The 18,739-nt window shown below is 42.0% G+C and overlaps 1 protein-coding gene and 1 long non-coding RNA gene across 15 annotated transcripts in view; both read right to left on the bottom strand.

Annotated features, from left to right (window-relative positions):
* Positions 1-18,739, bottom strand: part of DLG2 (discs large MAGUK scaffold protein 2) — a 1,001,432-nt gene that overhangs the window by 919,219 nt on the left and 63,474 nt on the right. The window lies entirely within an intron of this gene.
* Positions 4,938-10,755, bottom strand: LOC116439486. 2 transcript variants are annotated; one of them, XR_004238175.1, is made up of 3 exons: positions 7,394-10,755; positions 6,503-6,634; positions 4,938-5,683 (listed from the first exon to the last, which is right to left on the bottom strand). It is a non-coding gene; the product is annotated as an uncharacterized LOC116439486 (long non-coding RNA). The 2 variants fall into 2 exon arrangements; XR_004238174.1 differs by having other exon boundaries at positions 6,503-10,755.

Raw genomic sequence — 18,739 nt, 5'->3', positions numbered from 1 at the left:
TTTTAGTGAAGATATTTTTCCTAATAAATCTAATCATAATCTAAATCTCCCCAGACATAATTTGAGGCCATTTTCTCATTTTCCTGTCACTTGCTGCCTGGGAGAAGAGACCATCTCCCACCTGTCTACAACCTCCTTTCAAGCAGTTGTAGAGAGTTAAGGCCCCTTAACAGAGACAGCCAGAAACTGCATGGATATCAGTTGCTCAGGCCCTTCACCTACATAATTAAGCACTAATGCAAACTCTGTGGGGTAATTACAGCTTATATACCCCATCCATACATATGTATGTCCTGTTCTGCCATTCCTCCAGCAGCTGCAGCCTGGAGGTAGGAATCACATCAGTATCCTGCCTGCACCTGAGGGGATCATGACTCGGGGCCCTTGGGACTACTTTGATCCAGCAGGGAATGCCATGCAATCCTACGACTGCATTCTCGTCATGACAGTTTAATGGTGCTCAGAAATAAATGTTCATCACTTCACCACACACTTAAAGCAGCGTGGGTGCTCACAGCTGACAGAAATAAATGTTTTTCAGAGACAGGAAAAAAATGAAACAATAAAGGAAAAAATATTGCAAAAACAAATAGGCAATTAAAACTTATTTCTTAAATATGACAAGCCTTTAACTGAGACAGCCCTGCCATAATAAAACCATTAAAAACTCATTAAGTGGGCTGTGGAAACTTCTACCAGATAGATATGAGATTTCATTGACAAAAGAACAAGATCCAACAGATGAATGAGCCTGGGATCTATAAGATTTGTAAAGTCTTTTAAAGTTTATTGTACTTTATGAAAAGCTAAATATTACTGCCAAAGTCTATGGAGACCATTCCCACGTCTATATCTGTTTAATGGGGTGGTCAGAGAGATAACCAGGAAATTAATATCTCAGATGCTAGTAATGGAGGAATTGACAATTTTCATTAGAAACAAAATAATGTTTGCAAATGCTGTGATTTAATCCCAGTGGCCAACCCAGTATCTTCTGCATCCCCTCCCATTGCTTTCTGTCCTTTCCTTTTCCAAGGAGGATGACAGACCTGGCAGTTAAATGACTTGGAGGGATATATATGCAGGAAACCATCAGCACAGGCTTCCCGGAAGCACTAACATGAGCTCATTGCTCCAATTCCTTCTTCTCTAGCCCTCTGCACACAGCTATCCATGACTGCCATGTCACCCTCAGATACCCTCTCCATAGAGGATTTGACACTAAATCAGTTGCACATTGCAGTCCTATTGGTGAAAATCCTCCCACTTTGTTCAGATCACATTTCAGATACAGATATGGTTATGACATGGTTCCGGAGTGGAAAGTAATTGACTGATTCATCGTTTGATGAATTTATATACACTGATACATTATTGCAGGAAACATCCAGAAGCAGGCTTTAACACCTAGTTTATATATCTAATCAAATGCATATGTATCGATATATATGTGCAATGTATCTAATTTATACAGGTTAAGAAATGGCACAGAAATTCCTTCAACAGGAAAGCAAAAGGGCTTGCCCTTTCTTCAGAGAGATAAAAGGCACCAATTTACTTGTTAAGCAGGGAAGCAGGAAAGAAAACAATTGTAGTAAGAAGCTGAAGTCAGGAGGACATGTAAAAGTACCGGCTAAAACATGTTTGTTCTATACATAGTCCTATTTGTCAAGTCTTTTAATACAAAATGAAGCATTACATTTGTTCACTTCCCCAGAAGTTGTATATTTCTGTGATTTTCAAACATGCCTCACCATCAATTCATAGGTTGCTCCTCCCTCAAGACCACCATTCCTCTTCCTCATTAAAACACCTGAAGCCAGAAAGGGAGCTGCCATTCTCTACAGTGCACCAGGAAAGGGTAGAGGGGGTCACCACTGCCTCTCACGTCGAATCAGAGCCACAGGCAGAAGACACACACAGGAAATTGAGTGGAGTCATGGTTAGGAGATGGGAGAAAAGACTATGAAGGATGAGGAAGTGGTAAAGGGCAGCAGGCTGTGCTGATGAGGCTGGGAGACAGATGAGCTCAGAGGAAAACCATTTAACCATGGAAGTAGACATATGAAGTTCTGCCAGTGGCCAGGAGGAAGGAGGAAAGTGGCTGCATCACTGTTGTGGGTTAGATATGGGCCTTAAAATTTAACACTATTGGGATAGGCAGATTCCCCTCTAAAGTCTTAGAAACCATAACTGAAAGTAAAACACTAGACACATTTGTGATATTAGAACATGAAGGAGTGCTGGGGATCTGACTCATATTTTGAACACATAATGATGGCAATATTGTGACACTAACAGCTTCAATTTACTATAACAGAATTCTCACGCTATGTGTGATGGGAGAACACAGCTGCAAACACTTTCATGGGGAGTGTTAGATGTTTAGTTATCATTTAGGCTGGGTTTATGGGCTCAGTCTTCTTCCAGATTAAAAAAGTGGGAAGAAAAAAATCCATTTACTTGATGATTGTGTATCCAGGCATTACTGGAAACCATAATAAAAGGTATTACTAGTCATTTTTACTACTGACCAACATTTTCAAACCAGAGCCTGGAGCCTGAGTTTAAGCATATTTGGTCCAATATGATATATTTTCCATTGATTTTTCTATAAGCAGCCACAAAACATTTACGTGACCTCTGCTAAACTTGACCAAAATTAAAAAGATGATCCAGTGCTGGATGTAGAAATCTTTATTCAACCAGATATTAGAAACTAAGCAGAATGAACTTCTGCTGCAAGGTTTGGTTTCAACACAGTTCCCAGCTTCTCTGAAAGTCATATACTTTAGGATCATTTGGTTGGAGGTTCAGGGGAAATACCTTATGGTGTGGAGCTGTGGATGGAATTTAAATTGAAATTATTTATGTCCTGTTCTATTTTATGCCAATGTTTAGTGTCACTCCATAAAGCAAACCCTAACATAGATATAAATCTGTCAGCATTGCATAAGCAGTGTCAATCCATTGGTCCTTACATAGATGCAGTTGCTGAAGGATCCCTATCAATGTCATTTTTCCCATGCTAATTTGTGCACCTTGGACACAACACAATAGGCAATTTCGATCCAGAACTTCTCTATCAGCAACAGACAAAACAAAATATCTGTAAAATAATATGCAGCTCTTGTGGAGTGCAAAGGATGATTGAGAAAAGGAATGAAAAAGCTGAGAACTAGCAGCCCCTGAATGCAAAGGCTGTGGAAAGCCAAGCCTGTCCTGCCCCTTGCTTTGACAGCTGTAATCCTGACTGAACCCTTTGGGCACTTTGGACACAGGGATGCCATTAATAATACCTTTCAAGTCATTCCTTCTGTTACCTCTGCTTTACAGTTTCTATTTATTAAATTACTGCCTATCTCTTTTTATATCTATTTTCAAAACAGAGGAACACAGAGATAGGATTTATCAAAGCAAAAAATAGCTCATGGGTCAGCTGCCCCAGGCTATGTTGAAAACTGAACAAAAAGAATGCTAAGCTGCCTGTCACCAAAATCACCCTAATTTAGGAGTACAAGTACAGTTCCTGTGACTAAGAAAATATTTTTTGCTATTCCAATGCAAAGGCCATTATTGACATAACCAGATTTTATCTTTGGTCATTACAGATCTAAGCTTTTAAACTTTTTTCTTTAAAATACTGGACAACATTATGCTTTTTAAGATCAAGAAGTCTGGTTAGTGTTTTCCAGAAAATATCAAACTCTAGACGCTCTTCCTTATCCCCCTCTTCATTAATCAAATGTTCTATACTATGCTTACAAGCATGAAGCAGGCTGCCTGCATATTCCCTGGAGCAGATAGTTGGAAGTGGCAGCCTGCACTGTATGAACATCTCCTTGACCTTCAGGCTGCTCTGAGGGTCTTGACTCAGAACAGCATTTGGTCTGCAGCAGATCCTCCTTTTCTGCGACTTCCTAAACCTCACTGCTCTACTGTGCAGTAATAATCTGTGGTTTGTTTATTCTGATAACACAGACCTAAGCAACACCTACTTCAACAACTTAGATGTAAGAGGTTTTCCCATCTGTCTGAAATGTTACACAAGCTGCTATTTAATGACCACCGGCTGAGTTTTGCGCCAAATAATGGCTACAATTGCAAGTATGGGATTTGACTTGTCTAAATAATTACTTTTTATCTCTAGTTTATGATTTCAAGCCTTTGCAGCACACACCTCACATTTCAGCAAGTCTCTAATATGCACTAATATTTAAAAAAAGAAAAACCAAACAAAGCCTAAGCAATTTACAACTAATCCCACGACACTGACTGAAGAAGGTCTATCACATCATCACATGCCCAGCTGCTGGCTTTACATGAACACTTAAAATTATACTTCCCAAAACACATTTGCTTTTCACAGCTGCATTGGTTTTGTGTGGCAAGGTTTTTGACAACAGGGATGCTACAAGGAAGCTTCTGTGAGAAAATGCCAGAAGCTTCCCCTGTGTTCAACAGAGTTAATCCCAGGCAGCTGCAGGATGGACCCAACACTGACCAAGCCCAAACCCATCAGTGATGATGGTGGCACCTCTGAGATAAAATTTTTAAGAAGGAGGGGAAGGGGACAAAGGGAAAGGTTTGAGAGAAACAGCCCTGCAGACCCCAAGGTCAGTGAAGAAGGAGAGGAAGGAAGTGCTCTAGGTCCCGGAACAGAGATTTCCCCTGTACCCTCTGGAAGACACCCATGCTGAAGCAGTTCATGAAGAACTGAAGCCTGTGGGAAGGGCCCACGCTGGACAAGTTTGTGAAGGACTGTGTCCCATGGGAGGAACCCCTTGCTAGAGCAGCAAAACAAAGAGAGGAAGGAGTAGCAGAGACAACTCGAGCTGAACTGACTGCAGCTCCTATTCCCTCTCCCCTTGCATCACTGGAGGGAGAAGGTAGAGAAAATAGGGAATGAAATTGAGTCCAGAAAGGAGTGGGAGAAGGTGTTTTAAGATTTGGGTTTATTTCTCATTACTCTACTCTGATTTGATTAGCAATAAAGTACATTAACTTTCCCCAAGTCTGTTTCACCCATGACATTATAACTGGTGAGTGATCTCTTCTTGTCCATAGGTTGACCGTGAGAAGACTTTTGTTAGATTTTCTCTGCCCTGCCCAGCTGAGGAGAAGAGGGATAGGACAGCTTTGGTAGGACACTTGATGTCCAGCCAAGGTCAACCCACCACAACAGCTGGTTCCCCATGTGCAGCAGAAAAATGGTGTTTTTCTTGTCAAGCTCTGAACTGCAATTAAAGACAAAATCAACAACAGGCATGACCTACTCAAGGTTTCACAAATCCAGTGGTACACACTTCTTCTGGCAGATGAGGGGCTGTTGAAGATGCTGCAGCACAGACCAGGCTGTCCTCTGTCTGTTGCTCATGGCACAGCAAAGCCAAGCACTGCTTCAAGAGGCTGATGGAGATCACTGCCAGCAGCGATGCTCTGGCCCCATCCTTGCAGTGTGGATGCTGTAGCCCACCACCAGCAGGTGCTGTTTGCGTGATAGGACAAAGTGGATACAACTTTCACCTTTCCCTCTGTGCTTCCTCAAGTTGTGCCAGAGGCTCCTGCTTGGCTGGTTCATGGGGGACATCCTGGTGATGTGTCATGCTCTCATGCTATCTTGTCTTCTTTGCACCATACACCCACAGTAGGCTGTAGTGTTACAGGACCTTGCACTGATGAACTGGAGTTTAAACATACAGAAATAGAAGAAGAGGAAGATAGCTCTAACTTTTTTCATTCACTGGTCTTCAGCATTTAATGTGTTGAAATAATTGTGTTGCTCATTTGTGCGGCAACAGGATGTGTCATACAGTTAAAATTTACTAGACAAATTTCACCCTGTTGATTTAGGAAGGGCAACAGTCTGGTAGTAACCAGGCAACGCTTTCTGAAACAAACATTACATGTACCCCAGAGGTTTTGGGTGTTTTTTTTCTACTGAGAAGTATCTTCTGACCATTTCCTAGCTCACACTTTTCCATAGTCAAGAGCAGCTCCATCACTGCTGCCAGTGAACACACAGGGCTTTGTGGTGCTGCACTCAGGTTTGGGGTGCAGTTTACCTCAAAATGGGGCTCAATCAGTTTGCTGAGGCTGAGCCCTCTACCCGGCTCATGCTTCTAAGAAGTTGGACACATCACCATGAACAGCTTAAGCTCAGAAGCCCTCACAAGTTCATAGCTAAAGTCACATCCATTTTTGGGTGGGGATGTTGGGGGTTTTTTGGTTATAAAATAAAACTGAAAGGAGCAGGGGAGTAACAGAGCCAAGTAACTGTGTCCTCATAAACACGGGTAGGTTGCCATTCACTGATAAAAAGTGCACTAAGGTCTGTGCAATGTTAATTTGCTCATCCTTCAGTGATGCTCTACTGTTCTTTGTGGGTTTGGTATCAGAGATGAATGCTAATATAATAATATATAATGAATAATATAATAATATATAATGAATAATATAAATGTCCCTGCACATTAATCAGACATTTATGACCTTTGCTTACCAGGCTGCACTGGAGCTCAACCCCAGAGCTGCAGTGAAAGGCCACATGGTCTTATTAAACTTCCTGTAAAAGTTGCAATCATAGAAGGCATCATAGTCTCCATAGAAAACTGAAAAAAATCTCCATAGATACCTACAAATTAAATAAAGGGTTTTGGTTGGAAATACTGAATTGTGGGTGCAGTCCAAAGCCTTCCCTCACCCTCCCCATAGCCCAGGACCCCCTTACAGCCCAGCCTGGGCCCACCAGTCCTGTCCCCAGTGGTGCCATAGGATATTGGACTCCAGTTTCACCCCAGTGGTAAAGTCAAGGAGATGAGAACTTGTGCAGTGGTGCTAAACAGACACTGAGTCCTGCAGTGCCTCTGAGGGGAACAGAAATATCACAGATTAACAGCATCAGTGCAGGAAAAGCAGAGCCCCGAGCGGCATGACCAGGTCTTCACACTCTCGTGTTTTTGAGGAGGCAGGTGGGGAAGAGGCACAGCTCTCATCAAGGAAAAGACAGCAGCAGCAGCAACCAGGCCTGCTGTCCTGCTTGTTTATTCTGGAAAGAGAAAACTGGTCACATCCCAGGAAAATCAGGAGATCTCTGTGGGCTTTAGCATGACCAGGAGAGAGAGCATAAGGGAGAGAGGGAAGGACTGCTCTCTGTAGCAATAGAAGAGGAATCATGTCAGGCACAACTCAGAAAGGGATCTGAATATGGCCACAGAGAAAAGAGAGAAGACAGGTGGCTTTTCCAAGAGGACACCCTCATCCTCTAGGTCCTCTTGCAAACCAGGCTTCCTCTGGAAAACTCAGGAGCGGTAGATCTGTATTTATATAAGGAACCATGAATGAGTCACACCTGGGAGATGTTTAGGGACTAAATAACGCATCTGTTGCTCACCAACAGAGATGTCTTGCTTGCAGAGATCTCCTTGAAGCTCTGTGCTGGTGGGATAGACTTGCTCTGGCACCTGAGTTACCTTGGGCATGTTCCTGATGATGCTGAAAAGCGTCCATGGTAGGCATTTATTGCTTCCCCCTTAGAGCCATTTCACTATTATAGGTATCTGTCTTGTCCTCAATTTTTTCTTGACTATGTGCTCCTTGATCCTTTTTACCCTGTATGCACACACCTATTCTGCCACCTTAAATGTATTTTTAACTCCTTGCTTTTTACTGCCTTCAGGTTTTTGTAGAATGTTATTCTTTCTAACTCAAATCGCCACCAAGCCATATAAAATACATAATCTTTCTTGCACATATATAAAAAATATTCTCTCCAGTCCATTATTTTCTATTGACACATTTCTCCAATTCATCCACGTCAGTATGGCATGGATATGCCAGAATCAGCAATACTGTTCCACCTGTGCCATGTACAGCTGGATCATCACCTCCCTGGAAGATAATGTTTTTGCCTCTGTGTGTAGCCCCAAAATCATACTCTTCAGTGCCTATATAAGCCCACTAAATGGTTTCCCACTGCTTTCTCTAGGGGTTGGTTTGTTTTTTTCATTTCTAGTGCTCTGTAAGTATCTCTCTCCTGCAGAACAGTTGAGTCTCTGATTATTTTTCCCAGATGTAAGAAACAGAATTTTCCAAGCTGGAACTTTTCTTTTACTATTATTCTGTATTTCTAAACTTTCTACCACTTTTCCCCTTGTTAATCCTTCCAGCTCCTTGCAAGGCAACATCCTCTGCTCACTTAGGGATATGGTATATCTTGAGCAGAAAGCAAACCCAGGAACACACTGTGACTTAAGTTGACAATTTGTTCCCTCGTGAGAGGCATCTGTTAGCATCTACAGATACATGGCAAATTATTTTCCCCTCCATGCTTTCTCCTTGCTTCTGCTTGGCACGCTGGAGAGAAACAGCAGGCTAAGGCTGGGGATCCCTCTTCCACCCCTTCTTCCCCATGGCTGCTAATACGTCTGTGTGAAGGAAACAGAGCTGCCCTAGAGAAGCAAATCACACAGAATCATTGCATGGCTGGGGTCAGAAAGGACATCTGGAGATCACCTCAACCCCACTATTAAAGCAGATTCAGCTGGAACAGGCTGAACAGGATCACATCCAGCGGGGTTTTGAATATCTCCATGGAAGGAGACTCCACAACCTCTTTGGGCAACCTATTCCAGTGCTCTGTCACCCTCAAAGTAAAGAAGCTTTTCCCCATATTCAGATGGATGTTCATGGGTTTCAGTTTGTGACTGGTGTCCCTTGTCTTGTTGCTGGACACCCCTGAAAAGGGTCTGGCCCCATCCTTTTGACAACCACCCCTAAGATACTTACGTGCTTTTTCAAGATTCCTTCCTCTCCTCTTCCTAACTACAGATGCTCACTCATGTAATCTTCATGGGAGGAGAGATGATCTTGCCCCTCTTGTGCTGCTTACAGTCCCTTACAGCTCACCAGGCAAGCAGCTCCACAAAAATGAAACACATCCCAGCAGCCTCGCTCTCCATGACTCCTTCAATTTATTATTTCTCCCCCTGTTTATCACCTTCCTTGATGGTCTCAGGCAGTGTAAAAGTACTCTCAGACAAAAAGAACTCCTAAACTTGTTTTTGTAATTCAGTGAATCAAAAGCTCCCCTTTGTGAGACTTTTTTTTCTAGAAATACTCACAATTTCTACACAACCTCCCACTGGAGCTAATGAGGGCTCAGATGTTTTCTAATCTTCCTCTAGCTCTAACTCCCATCGGCACTGATGGTCAGACAGGCTGGATGCACCAGTTTCAAGTGCTATTCATATGTTTTCATTCTCTTGCTCCGTGTGTTCCCCAGGCAGGGAGCAGAGATTTTTCTTACCGGCTGCTCTCAGGATGGAACAGACAACAATTGGTACTCAGAGCAACATAAATAAAGATGTGGACAGGTGAAGTTATAGAGTTTAAATCCTTCAAGTACAACATTGATTTAAAGTAACAGGTATTAAAAATTTATCTATAGCTTTTAAATCCCACATCATTCTAGAGTGGAAGCAGAAGACCATCCCCATGCTACAGCTGAGGAGAACACACAAAAGCACAAGACATATCAAAGATCCCATTTAATGTCCCCTTTCAGTCATTCCCAGAAGCTGTCAGGGGTATTTCTGAATTTTCTCCAGAGGGATTAACAATTAACATTTTTCTAGAGACTGTTAATTACTGTTGGTACCAACTGTAAGAGTCCTTCAAATCTGATGTGAAAGGCTATAGAGGTTTTCTAACCTATGGTTTCTGTAGAAGCAGTGGCAGATCCCAGCTTCCAAAACTAGCACAAGACATTTGATGGGATCTTATGAGAGGGGTTGCCACTGAAAGCAAATGTCTCTGCATGTGCCACTGCCACTGTTCTTAAAATTATATTCACAATTTTTAAGTTTGGAAAAGACATTGAAGATCATCAAGTTCAACAGTCAACTTAGCACCACCACCATGTTCACCATCAAACCATGTCTTCAAGTTTCATATCCACACAGGTTTTGAACACTTCCAAGGATGATGATCCACCACTTCTCTGGACAGTCCGTTCTAATGTTTTACAACCCTTTCCATGAAAAAGAAATCATGCTATTAAAACTAAACCTCCCCTGGTGCAACTTGAGGCCATTTCCCTTCATCTTGTCACTGCTACTTGGGAGAAGGAACCAACACCCACCTTACTACAATCTCCTTTCAGGTAATTGTGGACAGCAATAAGGTCCCCCTTTTCTCCAGGCTAAACACCCTCAGTTCCTTCAGCTTCTTCTCATCAGACTTGTGCTCCAGATACTTGCCCAGCTCTGTTGCCCTTCTCTGAGGTCCTGGTTCCAGGCTGGATCTGTGGGAAGGGGCACTGCCAAGACATTGTCTTGTTCAATACCACCTTATGTCATTGTCAGAGGAGGGAAAAAGGGACTTCCTCTCTGGCTTCTGGGATGGAGGGTGTCCCTCTCTGGTGGAACAAAGCATGGCAGGGTGGAGAACCCATTGGCCATTGTTCACTGTCTTGGGGTCACTCTGTGTGGAGTTGGGCTTGGTCAGCATTCTGCATGGAAATCATCCTCTCTTTATACACTTTTGTTAATAATATTGCTGCTGTTACTGTTTGGGTTTTTTTCTCATTGCTGTTTCCAGTAAATTGTTCTTATCTCAATCCATTATCTCTGCCTTTTGTATCTCCCACTGGAGCGGGGAGGGCAGCAGCTTATGTGTTTCTTTAGTGGGAGTACTAAATTGGGGAATACCATTCCTAAACCATGACATCTGGAAATGTTCCAGCCCCTCAATGTCCTTCTTGCAGTGAGGGGCCCAGAACTGAACACAGGAGTTGAGGTGTGGCCTCACCAGTGTCCAGTACAGGGGGACAGTCACTGCCCTGGTCCTGATGGTGACTATTGCTGATACAGGCCAGGATGCTATTGGCCATCTGGGCCACCTGGGCACACCTGGTTCATGTTCAACCACTATCAACCAGCACCCCCAGACCCCTCTCTGCCCTTTCTGCTGGGCAGATTCTCAGCCACTCTGTCCTGTTGCACTGCCTGGGGTTGTTGTGCCCCAAGTGTAGGGCTCATGACTGAATTTCATACAATTGGCCTCGGCCCGTTGATCCAGCCAGTGCAGATCCCTCTGTAGAACCTTCCTGCCCTCCAGAAGATCTACACTCCCACCCAGCTTTGGTGTCATCTCCAAACTTCCTATATCTACACTCAATAAGTGATGAGAAAGAACTGAATTTCTTGATGAGAAAGAAGAGTACACATCCACTGAAATGCTTGGAATCACCCTTGCCAATGAATGGGTGAGGAGGAATTGGAGCAAAGCTTGGAGAAGTTGAGGGAAGGAAGGAGAAGGCTGAAATCAAGAAGTGTGCTTGGGCAGCAGAATACCTCACTGAGCAAATATCTCTGAGCACTGCAGGCTCAGCCCATGTACCTCTAAGTGTTTCTTCCCCTGCATTTCAGGTATTTCTGGCTCCTTTTTCCAGACACAAAGCTGCTCCGAAATGAGAGCTAACAGCATAAGACTTCTTGAAGGGCTACAGCTCTAAAGAGAAATAGCAACTACTTCTGCAGACAGATGTGATGGATGAATGCAGCTAGCATCGGATCTTTGGAACAGCCGTTCCTACCCCTTGGGAAAAAGGGAATGTAAATAGCCAGTGAAACCCTCTGGTGTCAGGTAAATGAGGATAATAAGTATGCTAGTAATGCCCTAAGAAAGCGACATAACATAAAATATATCTTTTTCATGACAGTAGTGCGAAGCAAAATATACATATTTTGTACACATATTTGTTTATACAAAATACCAGATGCTACTTTAATTGCTTGTATTTATAATAAATGTAATTTATTAAAAAGACGTAATTTTCAAAAAAGGAAGGTTAATGAAATCTGCCGGCATCACTTGGAAAGTGGATGCAAAGAGAGAGAACAGTGGCCATTTATCTCTTTTTCCTGAAGTCATGAAGAAAAAGATTAACAGAAGGTAAAAGTAAAACCTACGAAGTCAGGTTTGATTGCTTATTTGTTGCTGTGTTATATATGATATGCCAAATGAAAATCAATGAAGCTTAACACCGGAACTGGGCAGGAATAAAAGATTTGCACTCTAGAAGAAGGAGACAGAGAACAGTAATAATTCAGATGGAGATTGTGTCTCAGGCAAGGACTTGTCTTACCAAGTGTAGACACCTACAGTGTGGTTGTGTCCAGGAGAGGCATTTCAAAGGCACAACTGCTCTTATTCTGAAGGCTGGACCTGAAACAGTGGATGCCTCTTACCTTGGAAATGCCTCTTTTTCCATGCTGACAATAAAAAGGGTTCCTCTATAGTATGTTGATCTATAGTGCAGAAGTCTAAAGTTGGTCAGAATTAATATAGATCCCTTATAATTCAATGATAGCCCAGGGACCCATCAGCAGAGCAGTGAGTTTGCCCCTGGATCATGCAGGACTGGTCGGAGTTGTACCATCTTGTGAGTAGCAGCCACTTAAGGGGCAGGGCTACAGAAGCATATTCATGAGGCTGGGAGCTGCCAGGGATGGGAACTCGAGAACCAAGCAGGAGACTTATTCCAGCCCTGTATCAGTATTAGCCACGAGAGAGCAGAAGGAAGGGAAGAGAGAATATTCACCCAAAGCTGTCCTTCAGCTGTGGACTACAGCACATTCAAGCAGGCAATGTGTGAAATGCATCATTAAACCCTGAGAACTTCTCAGGGACTCCAAGATAGGAGGGACAGTCCTTTGGATGCAGATATCGGACACCAAATATTACCAAAGATACTGCAGTGCCCTTATATAAATCACTGTTACTCTTTCCTCTAGAACACTGTGTGCAACTCTGATCACTCAGTTGTGAGAAGAACATAAGCAGAGCTAGAGAGGAGAATATTCAAAGAAGGGCAGTAAGATTGGTGAGCATGAAAATATTTGGACTGTGCATCTCTGTGAGGAAAGAAACAAGAAGATACATAAAGAAATACATAAGATAATGACTGATATGGAGAGGAGGTATTGGGTCACTCTGTCCACTTCAATTCATGCAAGATGTCTGAGACAGATGATTGTTGGAGAGCCAGCTTGTGGAAACAAGGACAAGTGGTTCTCAAGGACATCACTTCTCTCTCCCCCTTTCCCTGCCCTTTCCTTCCTCCCCTTTCTGGGGACCAGACCACCTGCTTGCACAGCTCTCCAGGCTGAACTGCCAACAGGAGAGGGGACAGGAATGTGGTTTGGGTTTGTGCAGGCCCCCAGCCCAACAACAGCAAATGTTATGGTGGCTGAATCAGTCATGATGTCCTATTTCAGCTTCTCAGAATGCAGCCAGTATTTTTAGCCAATATAAAATCCCTAAACTGGCTGGTTCTCAAAACAGAAACAGACTTGAGAACATCTACATCTTTCTATTAGCAGACTGAGAAAAGAGAGGACTTCCTGTTTGACTCCAAAAAGGAAATATCACAGAGGAAGCAATACTGCAACTTCACAGTTCCAAGGAAGGGAACCTCTGCCACTGGCACAGTTCTTCAAGGCAAAGTAAGCACTAAGGACAGCAGTCATACAAGTTTTGTTGGTTCACGCCTTTGCAAGTTCCCTGGCTCCTCTGGAAACTTCACAGCAATTGAAACGATATTCTTTTGTCTGTAGATATAGCCATGGTCAGATTCTTGTGACTCACATGAGCCTCTCACAGGTTCAGCCAATGGAACTGGAAGTGGGTACTTCCACAATGGAGGAAAGAAAATCTAAATAGAGCAGAATTGGACTGTGAAACTCACTGCTACGAGACACTGCTGAGATCTAGATCTTGGCTCAGGAAAACAAAGCAGAAGATTTTTGTTTAAAACAATTCCCTCAGGATTATTATTTGTTTGATTTTTCAGTACAGGAATGAACCTGCACTGATTCAGCATGGCAGCTCTTGTAATCCTGTATAGGTTAACATTGGCAATAATACAAATACAATTCTTGGGCCGAAGTGCACCATCATTAGATCAGCAGGATAGATTTCAGTTTCCAAGAACAAGTTTACTCAGCAATCTGTGTTCTTACTGAAGAATACATAATCATCCTGATAGCTCATAAATTACATCACTCTTGCATCCAAATCATTAACACAGAATAAGAAAAATAATACAAAAATTATTTTTAATTAAATAGGGAATTAAACATTAGGCAACTTTTTAAAAATACTTTGTTCATTGGATTCTGAAAAGAATATGTCTAAATAAGTTCAGTGCATCTCTCATAGATAGTAGGTAACGCTTCCCATCATTCCTGATTTCATATTTGCTTTGCTTTTCTCTTTCATTTTGTCTTATTACTCTTTTAAATCTGTGCAAATGGTTTTACTTTCTACATTTATTTTTTTCTCAATTCACTCATTTCAAGAATTGTTGCTATATTAACCACTACATTTCCTCCCATCTGTGGTTTCTCTCTTCTGGGAGATAAACTGTTCCTCTTTATTAGTAATAGCTTATGATTAGTAATTCAGTTCTTCTGAGGAAAGTCTAAGTTACTTTATATGAGACAGCCATTTATTTTATGAACAGCAGGACCACAGACTAAAAACACTAAAATGATCCTGCTTGAAATACCTGAAGTGCTCAATCCCACAGAGGTGCGCTGATATTAATGTATCCCCACCTGGGAAGAAAATGATGTGATAATTTCATGCTGCATCCCATATATTTTAACAAAGATTTCCTGAACAAGCATACTCAGAGGCTGGTGTCATAGACTCACAAGAACTAAAGAGAGCAGAAACTGATGAAACTGGAATGGTGATGTTGTAATAGGATGAAAAAATGAAGCAGAAGGCCAGCTTAGTCTGGATGGACATTCTAAATCATTATTCAATTCTCAGCAAGTCCATCGACTTGTCTGGAAGAATAAAATAGAAAACTAGCTAAAACTAAAGAACTTTAGAGTTCAGGGATCTTAGATCAGAAGAACTGAAATTATTTTCTCTAAAATAATTCTATGAGTGAGCCAGCAGAAGATTTGGACTCTTTCTTCTGAAAAAAAAAAACCCTCTAGAAGTGTAACTGAAAATACACAAATTTTTTATGTCATGCTGGGTATTCCACTGGCAAAGCAGCAGCGATGGTGGATTACTTTAACTCTCACAGGTATGGCAGACTACCCAGGTTTGCCAGAACCACCACTGACTGTCATGGAAATGCCCCATTGAGAGGCACCTGAAGAGTTTATTCTATTTAAATAGTCATTCCTCTAACACTGCTTTTTCTTTGGCAAGATCCTTGTTGACAATAAAGTGGTGTTAACAAATTCTAATTTACCAAGGGCATAACAAGAAACAATGTCTGGGAGCTGTCAAATCGGAAACAAGCCATACCTTTTACCCAGGAATGCAATTAACCAAGACACTGATGATAGAGATTACTGTAAAATTTGCTGATTCTTTCTACTTTGAGGTATTGAAGCCAAGACTTGAATGCCTTTTTGGCAAGGACTCTTTATCCAAACATAAACACTGCTGGGCTTGGTAAAGGGTACTGCATAAAGTGCAACTGCTTGTGATGCATGGGCCATCAGGCCAGATGAGCTAATGGTCCCTTGTGGCACTCTGCTTTATAAATCTATTAACTAGAATTTGGGATTTATAGAGTAGTGGGCCAGAGGAACAACTGTGATTGACGTTGTACAACCAGCTCCCATGGACTCTATCATGTTCCTTTTGGAATTGTTGGCAAAAATCCCATTGTATGAGCAATACTTGCCACCAATCACACAGGGAAAAGGCTTTTATTAATGAGAGTGAGAAGGCTGAAGGGGTGAAACAGCATTTGTTAGTTGTTACATCTAAAAATACTTAGGAATTTGTTTCTTGGTTAGCATTTAGAGAATTCAGTCTCAATGGCAGTTGCCCTGATGGAAAGAGAGACCTTCACACCAACCTGCTGTGAAATAACAAGAAAAATACTAATCACTGCCTAAGCTTGAGCTTTGACAAATTTAAACCTACTTTTCATTTTCTGTTCCATTTCTAACAAAACCAAATAACATGAAGTTTGACATGCCTCATGTTACCTTACAGAACATTTTTATTTGGAAAACTTAACCTAATCAAAGGTAAATCACTCTCAGGAAGCAGAACTGCATCACTGACCCATCAATTACCCTCACTGTAAAATATATATATTTTTAAATGTCCTAACATCTCCTTTAATGCCAACTCTGAAAGAATTTGCCTGTAAACTTCAATTTTCCTTTAGTGCTTCAAATGCAGCAGACATAAAGAAACAGCCCACAGGCTTGTTCACCTGCAAAAACGCTGATCAAAATCGGACCTTCTTTTAGACAGAACTAGATGTTTAGAGCTCTCATGTTAGTATCATCATACATATGTCATGGAATATCACTGTTTAATAGGCTTCAAAACGCTGTGTGTTCTCCGTGCTGACCCACCTCTACCAGTGCCAGGAATAATGGCAGCTCTACCACTGATCTCCTGTTATGTTCCCAAAGTCTATTTTGTGCCCTGGATACTTTGAAAATTGGTGTATATCCCTCTTCTAGTGGCCAAGAAAAGCAGATGACAAATCTCAGCAGGGTGGACAAGAGGCCCCATATGGAAACAGAAGAAATAAAGATGGCTGGGACACACAGGAAAGGAAACCAACATCCAGAGGTGGGCAAGCATCTAGGGATGAATGCAAAGCACCCTCAGCTTGGTTCAAAAATCAGTGTTAATACTGATGGATATTTCTCATTGCAGCAGTTGAATGGAGCAGTTCCCTTGGGGGTTTCCCATGTTATAACCCATGAACACAGAGCGCTGTGGGCACAGAGCTTTCCAGACCTGGCTCCCTTCACAGCTGTACAGCAATCAACAGCTCCAGCTGTCATCCCACATTTTTACCATTTTCTTCTCTCCAGCAATGTTTGGTCTCTGTCGCATTCCCAAACTACTGGCAGAGAAAGAAGCTGTAGTTACAAATGTGCTGACTTGCCATCATAATTGCATTGCAGTAGCATGGACAATATGGAAAAGTGTAGGGCTTCCACTTTTCTGGAAAGGAGAGATGGTGGGGCGGAGGGGAATTATTCTCAGCCTCTTGTCTCTACCCGGCTGCCAAATTTCAAAGGGTTTGTAGGCATCTTGCCCATTGTAGATATCTTGCCCCACTCCTGGCAATATTCAAACCAGGTTGGATTAGGGCTCTGAGCAACCTGGTCTAGGGAAAGGTGTCCCTGCCCATGGCAGGAAGGTTGGGACAAGATGATCTTTAAGGTCCCTTCCAACATAAGCCATTCTGTGATTCTATGATTCTATGATTCTATGATTCTATGATTCTATGATATTCAACACATCAACACTTAGAGCAGATCTAGAAAAAAATTATCAACAGGAGGGAAATGTAAGTGAGGGATAGAGGGGAAGAAACGCCTGACAAATACAGGCAGATGACAAATAAGTGCCCTTCAATCCAACAAGACAGCCCATTTGTCCTGAAAATACCCTGTGTGCCACAGCCTTTTCTACAAAATTCCTGGCTCCTGCTCTCTGAAGAAAGGAAAGATTGATCCCAAGCTCTGAGTTTTAATTCACCCATAACTATCTAGTCCTGTAATAGTATGGTACCACTATTGTTAGCAACAGTCCTTTAGCTTTGTCTTGAAATTTCAAGGCCTCAGGACAGAGCTTTCTCTCTTTCTCCACCTGAACTTTTCTTGGCTTGCCTGTAGTTTTACTTTAATTTGGCTTAGCTGACACAGTGATTTAATTGGCCAGGTTGCCTATGGCTGATTTGTTTTACTTAGGTTTATCTTCATGTGGTACAACTATAGTTTTATAGAGAGAGAACTAACAAGCAAATAGTCCATCTGGAATTAGATATTTATGGCTCTAACACAGGGATGTGGTATAGAGTTACACAAGCCTGGAACATCAGAGACTTTCAGAGAGGGAGACACAGGACATGGCATACAGGATTACAGTCAGGGAGTGATAAGAAATGGGGCACAGGTTGGCACTGGAGACTTCATCACCATAAATAACTCATTCACGGTCAATTAAAGGAAATGGGTTTATTAAAAAAATGGTCAAACATGGGTTTATAAAAAACTAACATACAAAAAGAACATCAAATATAGACTACTCGGATGCAACCTGGAGCTGCAGGCCCATGAAGAATGAACAAAGGCATGAAAGAGTGTTAGAAAGCATAAAAACACCACAAGTGGACTCTAGGGGGAGTAAGAAGAAACCATCAACATAAACTTCATATTCCTCCCAACAAACCATTCCAGATGTTAATGATTTGTTATAAAATCCAGCACTTCTCAGCACCACAACCAGACTGAAACCACCAACCCTAAGGCCCACAGAAGAGTGAGCACAACACCAGGAAAAGGGGTAGAAACTAAAAAGTGTGAGCATAACTATAGGAACTGATTCTTTTTTATGAAACAGTTAAATCCAGCCTAATAATGATTAGACTTTTATGATTTCAGTTATACTAGCAATGCCTTTACTTACATTCATCATGTGCTTGCTCCTGGCCATTATACAAGATTTTGAGCATAATAACCCAAACATTAAATACTGCCCTCCAGTCCCCTCCTTTGGGATGAAACAGATATTAGGAATCTGCATCATCTATTGCAGAGGCCCATTGAGCCTAAAGGATTGAGCCTACCTAATGGGTGGACAGGGTTGTCTGAGGTATCCTTACTGTTACAAGGAGAAGATTTAAGAGTGTCTAGATTAGTCACAGTAATTATTTCAACATTAGTAC

This window comes from Corvus moneduloides, chromosome 2 (assembly GCF_009650955.1).
Source record: "Corvus moneduloides isolate bCorMon1 chromosome 2, bCorMon1.pri, whole genome shotgun sequence".
Lineage (NCBI taxonomy): Eukaryota > Metazoa > Chordata > Aves > Passeriformes > Corvidae > Corvus > Corvus moneduloides.
The sequence above is the reverse complement of the archived record's forward strand: the minus strand, read 5'-3'. Positions and strand labels throughout refer to the sequence as shown.